The 9,264-nt window shown below is 40.9% G+C and overlaps 1 pseudogene across 1 annotated transcript; it reads right to left on the bottom strand.

Moving 5' to 3' along the window:
* Positions 1-3,206: 3,206 nt before the first annotated feature.
* On the bottom strand, positions 3,207-9,264 carry LOC147653702 (killer cell lectin-like receptor subfamily G member 1; annotated as a pseudogene). Its single transcript, XR_015286014.1, has 4 exons — positions 9,022-9,264; positions 5,559-5,741; positions 5,003-5,115; positions 3,207-3,922 (listed from the first exon to the last, which is right to left on the bottom strand). The product of XR_015286014.1 is annotated as a killer cell lectin-like receptor subfamily G member 1 (transcript).

The following is a 9,264-nucleotide window of genomic DNA, read 5'->3' as shown; positions in this document are numbered from 1 at the left end:
GTTTAATATTATTCAATTTCTGTTAAAAAACCAGCTTTTTCCAGTTCTCTCCAAGGAAATTATTTTTCCCAGACCAGTTGGGGGGAGGGGTCATTTGAATTTTTTTTCCCTTGGGGCAACCCCCATTTGGAGTTTTTCTCCCAAATTTTCCCTAAACTAGGACAGGAAAGAGCGGTGGTTACAATTTGGAGATAGTGTGTTTTCTGTGCAGTTTTGTACTGCCTCCTAAAAAGTACAGAAAAAGGGATGGGTTGAACTAGTCTAACCTAGTGTGAGACAGAAAACCCCCAGTTTTTCTGGTTTTTCACTTTCAACAACTATCATAAACCTTTTCTATTAAGAACTCATGTCTTAGTGAAAAGACTCAAATAATCACTGCTTACATAAGATATTAATTTGTCTTCCTGGTGGGGTGTAGGAGCTGTGAATCTCCAAAGTGTGGAACAGAGATCAAAAAGTCATCAGATGGGACACGATCAATAATGTTAGTGCAGAACCCAAGACCACAACATTAAGTAAGATTTACAGCGTAAAGGAGAATAACTGTATCCTTCCAGCTGGATAACTATGACAAAATAACTAACACACTCCTCTGGAGCAAGAAATATCAAGAACCTTTAAAGGTTAGGAAAGAGTATCAAAGGTGCCTTAAGAGTTTACACTAGGAGAAAAATATTAGCTGCTTGTTTTTGCTTTCACTGGAATTACAGAAAATCTTCAGTTTGGGTTTTATTAGAGCATGCTCTGCATCTAAAATCTGAGACAAGATTCTGCTCTAGACTGCATTCCTGGCACTGAGATTGGTAGAGTTGCACAGTAACGTCTTGTCTAGTCTGTAAACACCAGCTTAAAATTTCTCTCCTTCTCTGGCATCAAAGCAAGTAATTTGATAATATAAGGTTTCCTTTAAGCATTTATTTTTTCCCTGGAGAATGTAGCACTAATCAAATGCATTTCATCAAAACACTTGGGAATTTGAAAGAAAAAACAAACAACAAGCAGAACACCAAAATTAATTAGCAGGTCTGACTCACCTTGCTTTATTTGATGTCAACTGACAAGACTCCAGTGTGGAAGTAATGAAAGAAAAATTTAGAAGGAATTTAAATTAATTGAAAATGTCAAAATGCACATCTGCAGAAACATTTCATTTATTTGGAAGTTTATTTCAAGCATATTACTTGCTGCTAGATAATTACTGTTGCAAAGTACATTTTAATGGTTCAAAGGGCTAAGAGTTGCCAGATATGGCAGCATCTGCTCCAGTAGGAAGTTGATAAGACAGGGTTGTTTTTACACACATGATTTCTTCTGCTTTGCAAACTAGCTGCATAAAATTGTACCTATTCTTAAAAGTTCTCAGCTGAAAGTCAGCTGAAAGTTCCACCCCAAACCACAATAGTGGAATTAATGGATATTTCACCCCTCTAATACCCAAAATGCTGGCAATACAAAAGAAGTCAGATCACAGTGAAAAATTCCCTTCTTCCTCTGTGATTAATATTACTAAACAGAATAGCTAATAATAAACAGAATAAACTAGAGATAAAATTAGTTAAAAAACACTGTTTATCTGATCTTGTTTATTTCTCCAGTTTATTTTTTCTGACACTGTGTACACAGCAGAACTTCTTTCAAATTGTATAAAATACCATGAGAAAAATCTTACTCATTTAACTCCCTGAAGGCAGTATAGAACAGACAGCTAACAGGGTTTTCACCAAGACAAAAAACAAGGCAGATATATTTAACATTCTCTCTCTGTTTTTCTGATGAACAGTTCAGCAGTGCACATTGCCTTTGAAAGAAAGCTGTGCTATAATATTTATTTTTTCTTAAAATGTGTACACAACTGTTTTCATTCCATAGCCCAAATAATTTTCCACATTTCCAGTACTGCAAGTATAGTTTAGAAATCTAATAGTTGATTATGGAAAAGTCACAAACTAGCAGAAGTAACACAGTACTATTTTTTTGGTGCCTCAGACTCTGTAGGGAGAACAGGACAAAAATTCCATGTGCGGAGAAAAGACTTGTATATTCATGAGGAGTAATCATTCATACTAAACAGAAGAGTGCTCCTCAGAGGCTGAAACAACACCCCGGGTGAGAGGAATTAAAAAGAAAAGGATCCTTCCTGGTTTGCTTCACATTCTTCTAGCAAGAAATATTTGGAGCACCTCTCCTGTTCTTCTCACGTGCTGTGTTGGGTTTTGTAATTCAAAGTGAATAGCTCTTATAGGAAACTACTGAACACAAACAAGTAACTTTTCAAATTGATTCTGAACAGGTAACAATTTTAAAATAACTAAGGTATGATGAGAATTAAACATTCTTTAAGATTACTGTGAAGAATGCAGGATAATACTAAGCTACTATTGCATAACTTTAATTAACCTTACATGTTTTTCAACACCAAAGGGGTGCTAAAGATGAAATTTTTAGAAATATTCATTAAGCAACAACTTTTTTGTCATCTCACATCTCCTGGGTGTTACACTAGCATCTCAATTTCATTGGTAAAAAACCAGCTTTATTTCTGTAACTTACATACTTCTTAATCTAATTCTAGTAACTTATTTTGTGACTGCTTAGGACAATGAACCTAACAACATAATTATTAGTATTTTAAGAAATACTGTCATAAGATACCACTAAAATACCAATAGGTTGTCCCTAAAAAGTCATCACAGTTGTCCTGTCATGCCGTCAAGGTGTTGCTGCACAGCACAGAACATTGTGTGATTGTGGCCTACTTGTCACAAAAATTGGAACTATATCTATCTGCTGCATCCCATGGGAAGAAGTGCTGGATGAGGGGTCTGGCAGGACTTCTTTAAGAAGAGAGCTGTTCTGGAGGAAACTCTGAGCAGGGGCCAAACAGACCACTCAGGGGTGATGCAGGGCACTTGAACCATGGCCAAGGCAGGCCTTAGGACAAAGGGACTGGAAGATGAAGCGCTTCACTCATTTGGCTACAAAAAAAAGTAAATTTGTCAGTCCTTAATCCCTTGGGGTAGGCAACAGTTCCATGGCTGTGGCTGTAATTTTCTGCTGCAGTGTTACTGCAAAGTATTTCAACCCCTGCTCTTCTGAGTCTGTTCCTGCCACCAGCTTCCTTTTGCCTTTTTATAAATCAATGAATGCACTATCCAATAATAATAGGGAGGAAAACAGAAAAAGTCACTACTGAAGAAATTGTTAGAAGCAATTCACATTTATTTTCAGCTCAGCAAGGCAGTAGGTTCACTCCTTCACAGCTATTTACACAGCAATGTAACACTAGAGGCCATACTCCAGTTTTCTCCAGATACAACATAAACCACAGAAGAAATTAGGTTAGAAAGGTCCAGTGGACATCATCTATATCACTTGCAAAAACAGACCAACTTCAAACTTCAGGCTAGCTTTCATCCTTGGTGCATGTCACCAGTGTCACAAAAGAGGTAAATAAACTCAGAGCTCACAGATTACAAGCTCACCTCTCCCTAGGATTTCAAAACAGCAGTGACAGTGCTCAAATACCTCTGAAAATGACTGAGTGACTCAGAGAAATCTCTCCTCCCCCTTCTCTACCACTCTGATGACTGTCTGTCACTAGGTGAGGGCTATGAGTGTGAACATCACCAGAGTGGTCCTGAATGGAGACAGGAGCAGCATTCAGACCTCCTGTGGCAGCTGCATTCATTCCTTGAGGAGTAGCAGGTGGCACAGGAGCAAGGAGCACAGCTGCTCTCTGAGAAACTTCACAGGAATCAGGCCTTAGCACAGCTCTCCAAAGAATGCTTCCTAAGACAAGGTCCATAGAGGTCACTGAGCAGATTTCTCACAGATCCATGGGGCAGGGACTTGACAGCTGGAAGCATAGTTGGCACCATTCAGCAGAACAGCGCAGTTCTGTTCAGGGCTGGTGGACTTGACCCTGTGGGAGACAGAGCACACAAGCAGGGTGACATTAGAGAGGGGTCCCCACTTTGGCAAAGGGAAGAACATTTCACAGCTTTAGAGCGAAGGGACCAGCTACAGGTCAGACTTCATGAGCTGATGGCAGGGAGGATCCATCCTGGGATACAGGTGGTCTGGAAGTGGCACTTATAATACCTGGAGCTCAATGTGAGACTTGCAGTTTGCCAGTCTCACATTGGGCTCTCCATTTCCCATCACTAAAAAGCAAAATGTTCTATTCCACAAGGGATTTTTTGCTGGTTTACTAAAGGCATTTGGGACAGAAAGTATAAAGTATCCCAATTGAAGTATCCAGTTAAAATCATCTGTATGGGTATGTGAAAGGTGGAAGCCTCTGCTTCATTAAGGTTATCCAATCAAGGATTTGTTCAGTGCAAAAGATGATAATGAGGACAAAACGATGAAACAGAAATCCACAGACACAAACATTCAAGAAATAAAAGACAAAACTGCAAAGACCAAAAGTCTTCAGCTTCTAATCGATGTGCCATAAAAAACCTCCAGTCACAGCTTTGGACAGAGGCACCTTGGGCTTTGTAACAGATGTGAAAGGTGAGGTGAAAGTGGAACTGGAAGATTTGAGTACATTCAAGGTGGGCCTGTGTGGCTGTGCAAAACTTGTTGAGGAACTTTAAGGGGACAAGGAGGAAAGAGAGGGGATGAGGTAAAGCACGGGATGGGTCTGATTCTCTGGGAGCAGCTGATGATTACAGGCATGATCACTGTCACAGTTTTGCTTGCATGTGTGCCTGTATACATATTTGTCCCGGGACACAAAACAAGTGGGACCTACTGGCAGGAATGCAGCAGTTGTGTCCATTAGCCTGGGATAGAGACTCCCAGGTCTACAGGCACCCAGCTGGGCCCTGGTAGCTTGGCAGGAAGAAGCCCTTAGCTACTAGAGCCTATGACTGCTCTGAACTTCCCTTAGCAGCTGTGTCCATTGCTAGTTGACTTCTGCCCAATACCATGAGACTTCTCATGTCAGAGAGGGGAAGGATCTCAAGCATTTTATCTAAAAGTACAAAGGAAACACCATACTCAATTTTCACTGCTCAGTTTTGAGCCATCTTCCCAGGCCCAGTTCCCATCAGTGTTCCTCTGCAAACCAATCCAGTGGGATTTGCTGTGTAGTATCTGGAAGAAGTCCTAAGAGGGATGGAAAGACAGAGAGATCAGTAGACTCAAAGAAACCCAGTCAAGTCCTGGGTCTTGAAGGGTAGAGAAAGAAGCAGTGTGTGACAGAGGAAATTTTGGGGCCATTTCTGAATGTGAACACCTATTCCCTTCCTTCCTTCAGAGACCTGCTTTGTGAGACTCAGCATTTCAGAGTGCCAGGCAGCTTCCCCAGCTGTGGGTTTTGAAGACTGAACTCATGACAAACAAAACTTAGCTGAGTCAGGTAGAAAGAAGCAAGTCCCTCTTGCAAAGTGTCTAAGGGAAAGCCTTGTCTTTGCCAGTGCAGGGTGGTGGTGGGTGGGTCCCAGGAGCCTTTTACGCTCTCCCTTCCTCCCAGAGGGAAGGAACTACCATAACAGTACCAGGGACTTGCTCCCACTTCATCCTGCCCTTACCTCTGCAAAGGCACCCACCATTTCACAGGTATTGCTGATCACCAGGAGATGAGCTCCCTCTGCCCAGCAGGATTCCTGGCTGGAGTTCTAGTCCTTCTCCTTGGAGAAGGAGTAACAACTGCCTCTGTAGGTCACTCACTGCTCAGGGCAGCATGGACATGGACAGCCTGAAAAAGAATCATATATGTCTCCTCCCATTTGTAGTCATGTCTAGTTCCTTACAAACTCGTTTCCCAAATGTGTTCTTTCAGAAATTTTTTCATTTATTCAGAAAATATTCATTTACAGTAATGCCATCCCTGGAGCTCTTCTGAGGCTTGCAAAGAATCAGAGTCTCTGAAGGAATCTGTGAAGGACATCCATTTTCCAGATGGAAATAGGTATGAGAGTAAATATTTTTTTAAAGAGAAGACCTCCACATTCTTCTTGGACCAATGAGCAGATTTCAAGAGCTCTGCTGTGATCCCTGATTAAGTTCTAAATTCAAATTAAGTATTTTCAGTGAAGGAGATTTACATACCTTTGGTAATAAAATGCCCTGTTATTCCCAGAAATACCAAGAAGAGGATCCCTAGAATCACTGCAATAATCCAGTAGGTAGAAAATCAAACAGGAAAACCTAACAAGAAAGAAAACATAAATGTGAGGAATGTGAGGTTTCCTTAATGGGACCAGCTCTAAAAATACAATTCATGTTAAACTGCAGTGTCAGTTTACCTCAAGCCTGCACTCATGTCAGAGTCCAACGGCATCTGACAAGGTTCTTTTCGATATTCCACACATTGATAATTTAACAGTTAATAACAAATTTGCTTGTTTGAAGACATGTGATGTTTCATGAGATTCTGATTTAGCAGAATGAACCACAGCTATGTGTTGGAAGCACAACACAAGTGCAAACTAATTGTCCTGGGGTGACTTTATGATGCTTGTATCCTCAATCACTTTGTTTATGGTACATATTAAGTTCTGCATCTTTAAGACTGGCTCTGAGAGCAAAGAGGGGGAAGAAGAAGCCACAGTTTGTGTTGAGAAAGAGCACTCACTGCCCCGAATCCTGCTCCTGGACTGTTTTGTCTGCAGCATGGACAGACAGCGAGACAGAGCTCTCTCCTTTCCTTTCAGTTAGTTTTTAGCTAGCTGAGGCAGGGAAGTTCCCCAGACTGTTTTTTTCTTTTTCTTGGATCTGTTCAAACCTGCTCTGGACTGAAAACTCAGAAAAACCAGGAGCTCACGCCTGTGGCCCACCGAGGCCTGGGCCTCGGCACTTTCCAGCGCTGGAGGGATTGGTAAGAGACTGAGTGAGCCAAGCTACACCCCATGAAAAGGATTTTTTCTGGATTTGCCATTTCATCAAACAGCAAGAGGTTTTATTGTTTAATATTATTCAATTTATGTTAAATAAACAGTTTTTTTCCACTTTTCTCCAAGGAAATATTTTTCCTGAACCCATTGAGGGACAGGGCACTTGAATTTCTTTTCTGGAGGGACCCCATTCGGAAGTTCCCTCTCAAATTTGCCCTAAACCAGGACACTAACAAAATGTAGCAATATCAATACAGACATGAATCACAATACAAATGTGATTCTCACTGGCAGAATTTGTGATATGCTCACCAATCCAATCCTGGCTGGCACCAAGAAGAAATATGTATCAGGTTGAGCAGTATGTACACTGTCCCCATGCTGGTCTAACTAAGTTAACTTAGAAAGACACTTACACTCTTTTGATTAACTCATGAACAAAAATTTACACAGCTAGCTGATATAATCAGCTGATCCACCCAACTGATGCAAATATTTATCAAAAAAATTCAGTCACAGCAAAATTCATCAGTACATTGCACTTTCCTTTGAGACTCACTCCCTTGAGACTTACCCCATTATAAGGGCTTATTGATCAGTCACAACTCAGGTTTCCATCTGAAGAGAAGTCCAAATATCATGAGTGTTTTGATACAGCATCAACAGAAGTTCTTAGATCACTGCTGGAGCTGCAAGTCTCCAATTTTAACCTATTTAAATATACATACATTTATATATATATATACCCCAATATATAAACCAATTTTTAACTTGAACTGCCCATCCTTCCCAGTCTCAAACAGCAGGACAGAAAGGAATAACCTGGAGTCTTTTCTCGTGACCAATTATCGGTCACTGCTGAGAATTGACAGTAGTTTAGGCCATTGAAAAGTAGGATCCTACCTTAAAGTGTAAAAGCAGAGCTCTCTGAGTTCTCTTTGTTTCCTGGCTGTGAAGGGTGGCGGAGCTCCAGGCCTCCCGTTCCCTGCCCAGGCCATGCGGCCGGGCGGGGATGGGGCCGGGCCTGCCCCGTCTCCCGGCCGGGAGATGGGGGGCCTGGGGAAGGTTTTCCTCGGGCCCGGGTTGGGCCGAGCTGAGCCCGATCTATGGCTTGGCTGCAGGTTTTGCTGTAACTACATTCACTAGAAACTGCCGAGTGAAGAAGGAGAGAGGCTCTGGACCTACAGCAAGCAGAGACAGCCACACTCTCCAGAGCAGCTATGAAGAACCTTCCATCGCAGACAGCTCCAGCTCCTGTTCGGCAGAGATCACCGAACCCCTACAAAAGCCTGGGCAAGATTTTAACTTTTTCATTACCCAGATGAGACTTGCAGATTAATCTTTTTATCCAGAGAGAGAGAAAGAGAGTGATCAACATGAAAAGAGACTTTATAAACTACCAGTGACAGGAAAGAAAAGAAGCTTCAGAAAAGGTAGAGAATTAAGAAGATGCTTTAATTAAGCTGAAATATCTCTCTGTTAAAACTATGGAAATGGACATTAAGGTCTTGAAAACACTCCTTTAATTCATGACAGTATCTAGGGAGGAATAAAGTGTTCAAAGTGTAAATTTGAGTAAAAAGTAGAGTAATTATAGTATAGTGAAGTGCTGGGAGATTTGAAGCCTTGAGAGGGAATGAGAAAACTGTTTTCTGGTGAAGCTCACAGAAACAGATGAAGAAGACTTTTTTTGCCTTTGAATAACTTATCCTTAAAAATGCTATCCCTAGGGTCATGACCCATACACACCTCAGAGTGATGTGAAAATGGGAGGAGTGGGCTCTGATAATAGCAGCTCTGGGCAGCTAACATTAGGGCAATGGAAAACTATAACAAAAATAGTTTTCTTGTGAGAAACTCCATAAATTAACAGGAAGAAACTTCTGTTTCTCTACAAAGACTGGTGAAAAGACTGTAGCAAGAATTGGGACTGTTTTAACCATCAAAGTTCCAGAGTTTTTGTCTCTGTTGTCATGTGAACAAGGGAATAGTGGGTAGAGAGGGGATGAAAAGGTTTTTCTGGAAGTTTATTCTGGTGTTCTTATTATTGTAGTTTGTCAATTAACTCTCTTTTTTTTCCCTTTTAAGTTGTATGCCTGTTTTGCTCTTGTTCTAATCCATATCTCACAGCAAGAAGTAAGTAATTTTCTTAGTTATTGGTTTAAAACCACGACACCCTATCACATGCTTTTAAGTGTTGCTTTTTTTTACTTTGCTTTACTTGGAATTTAGAAGTCCTATCTGCCACAAAGCCTGGATCTGGATTTCCCTGAGGGTCAGTTGAGCTTTCCTCAGAGCACTTTGGAATCATTTCTAATGACAGAGCATGTCATTAGCAGAAAAGTAATATACATAAGGAATGATGTCATACATCAGCTTTTTGGAATACAAAAAGGTTTAAGCAATGACAATAACTCAC

The sequence above is a fragment of the Cyanistes caeruleus genome, chromosome 4 (genome assembly GCF_971803275.1).
Source record: "Cyanistes caeruleus chromosome 4, bCyaCae1.hap1.1, whole genome shotgun sequence".
Lineage (NCBI taxonomy): Eukaryota > Metazoa > Chordata > Aves > Passeriformes > Paridae > Cyanistes > Cyanistes caeruleus.
Note: the sequence above shows the minus strand (reverse complement) of the source record. Positions and strands in the feature narration are given on the sequence as shown.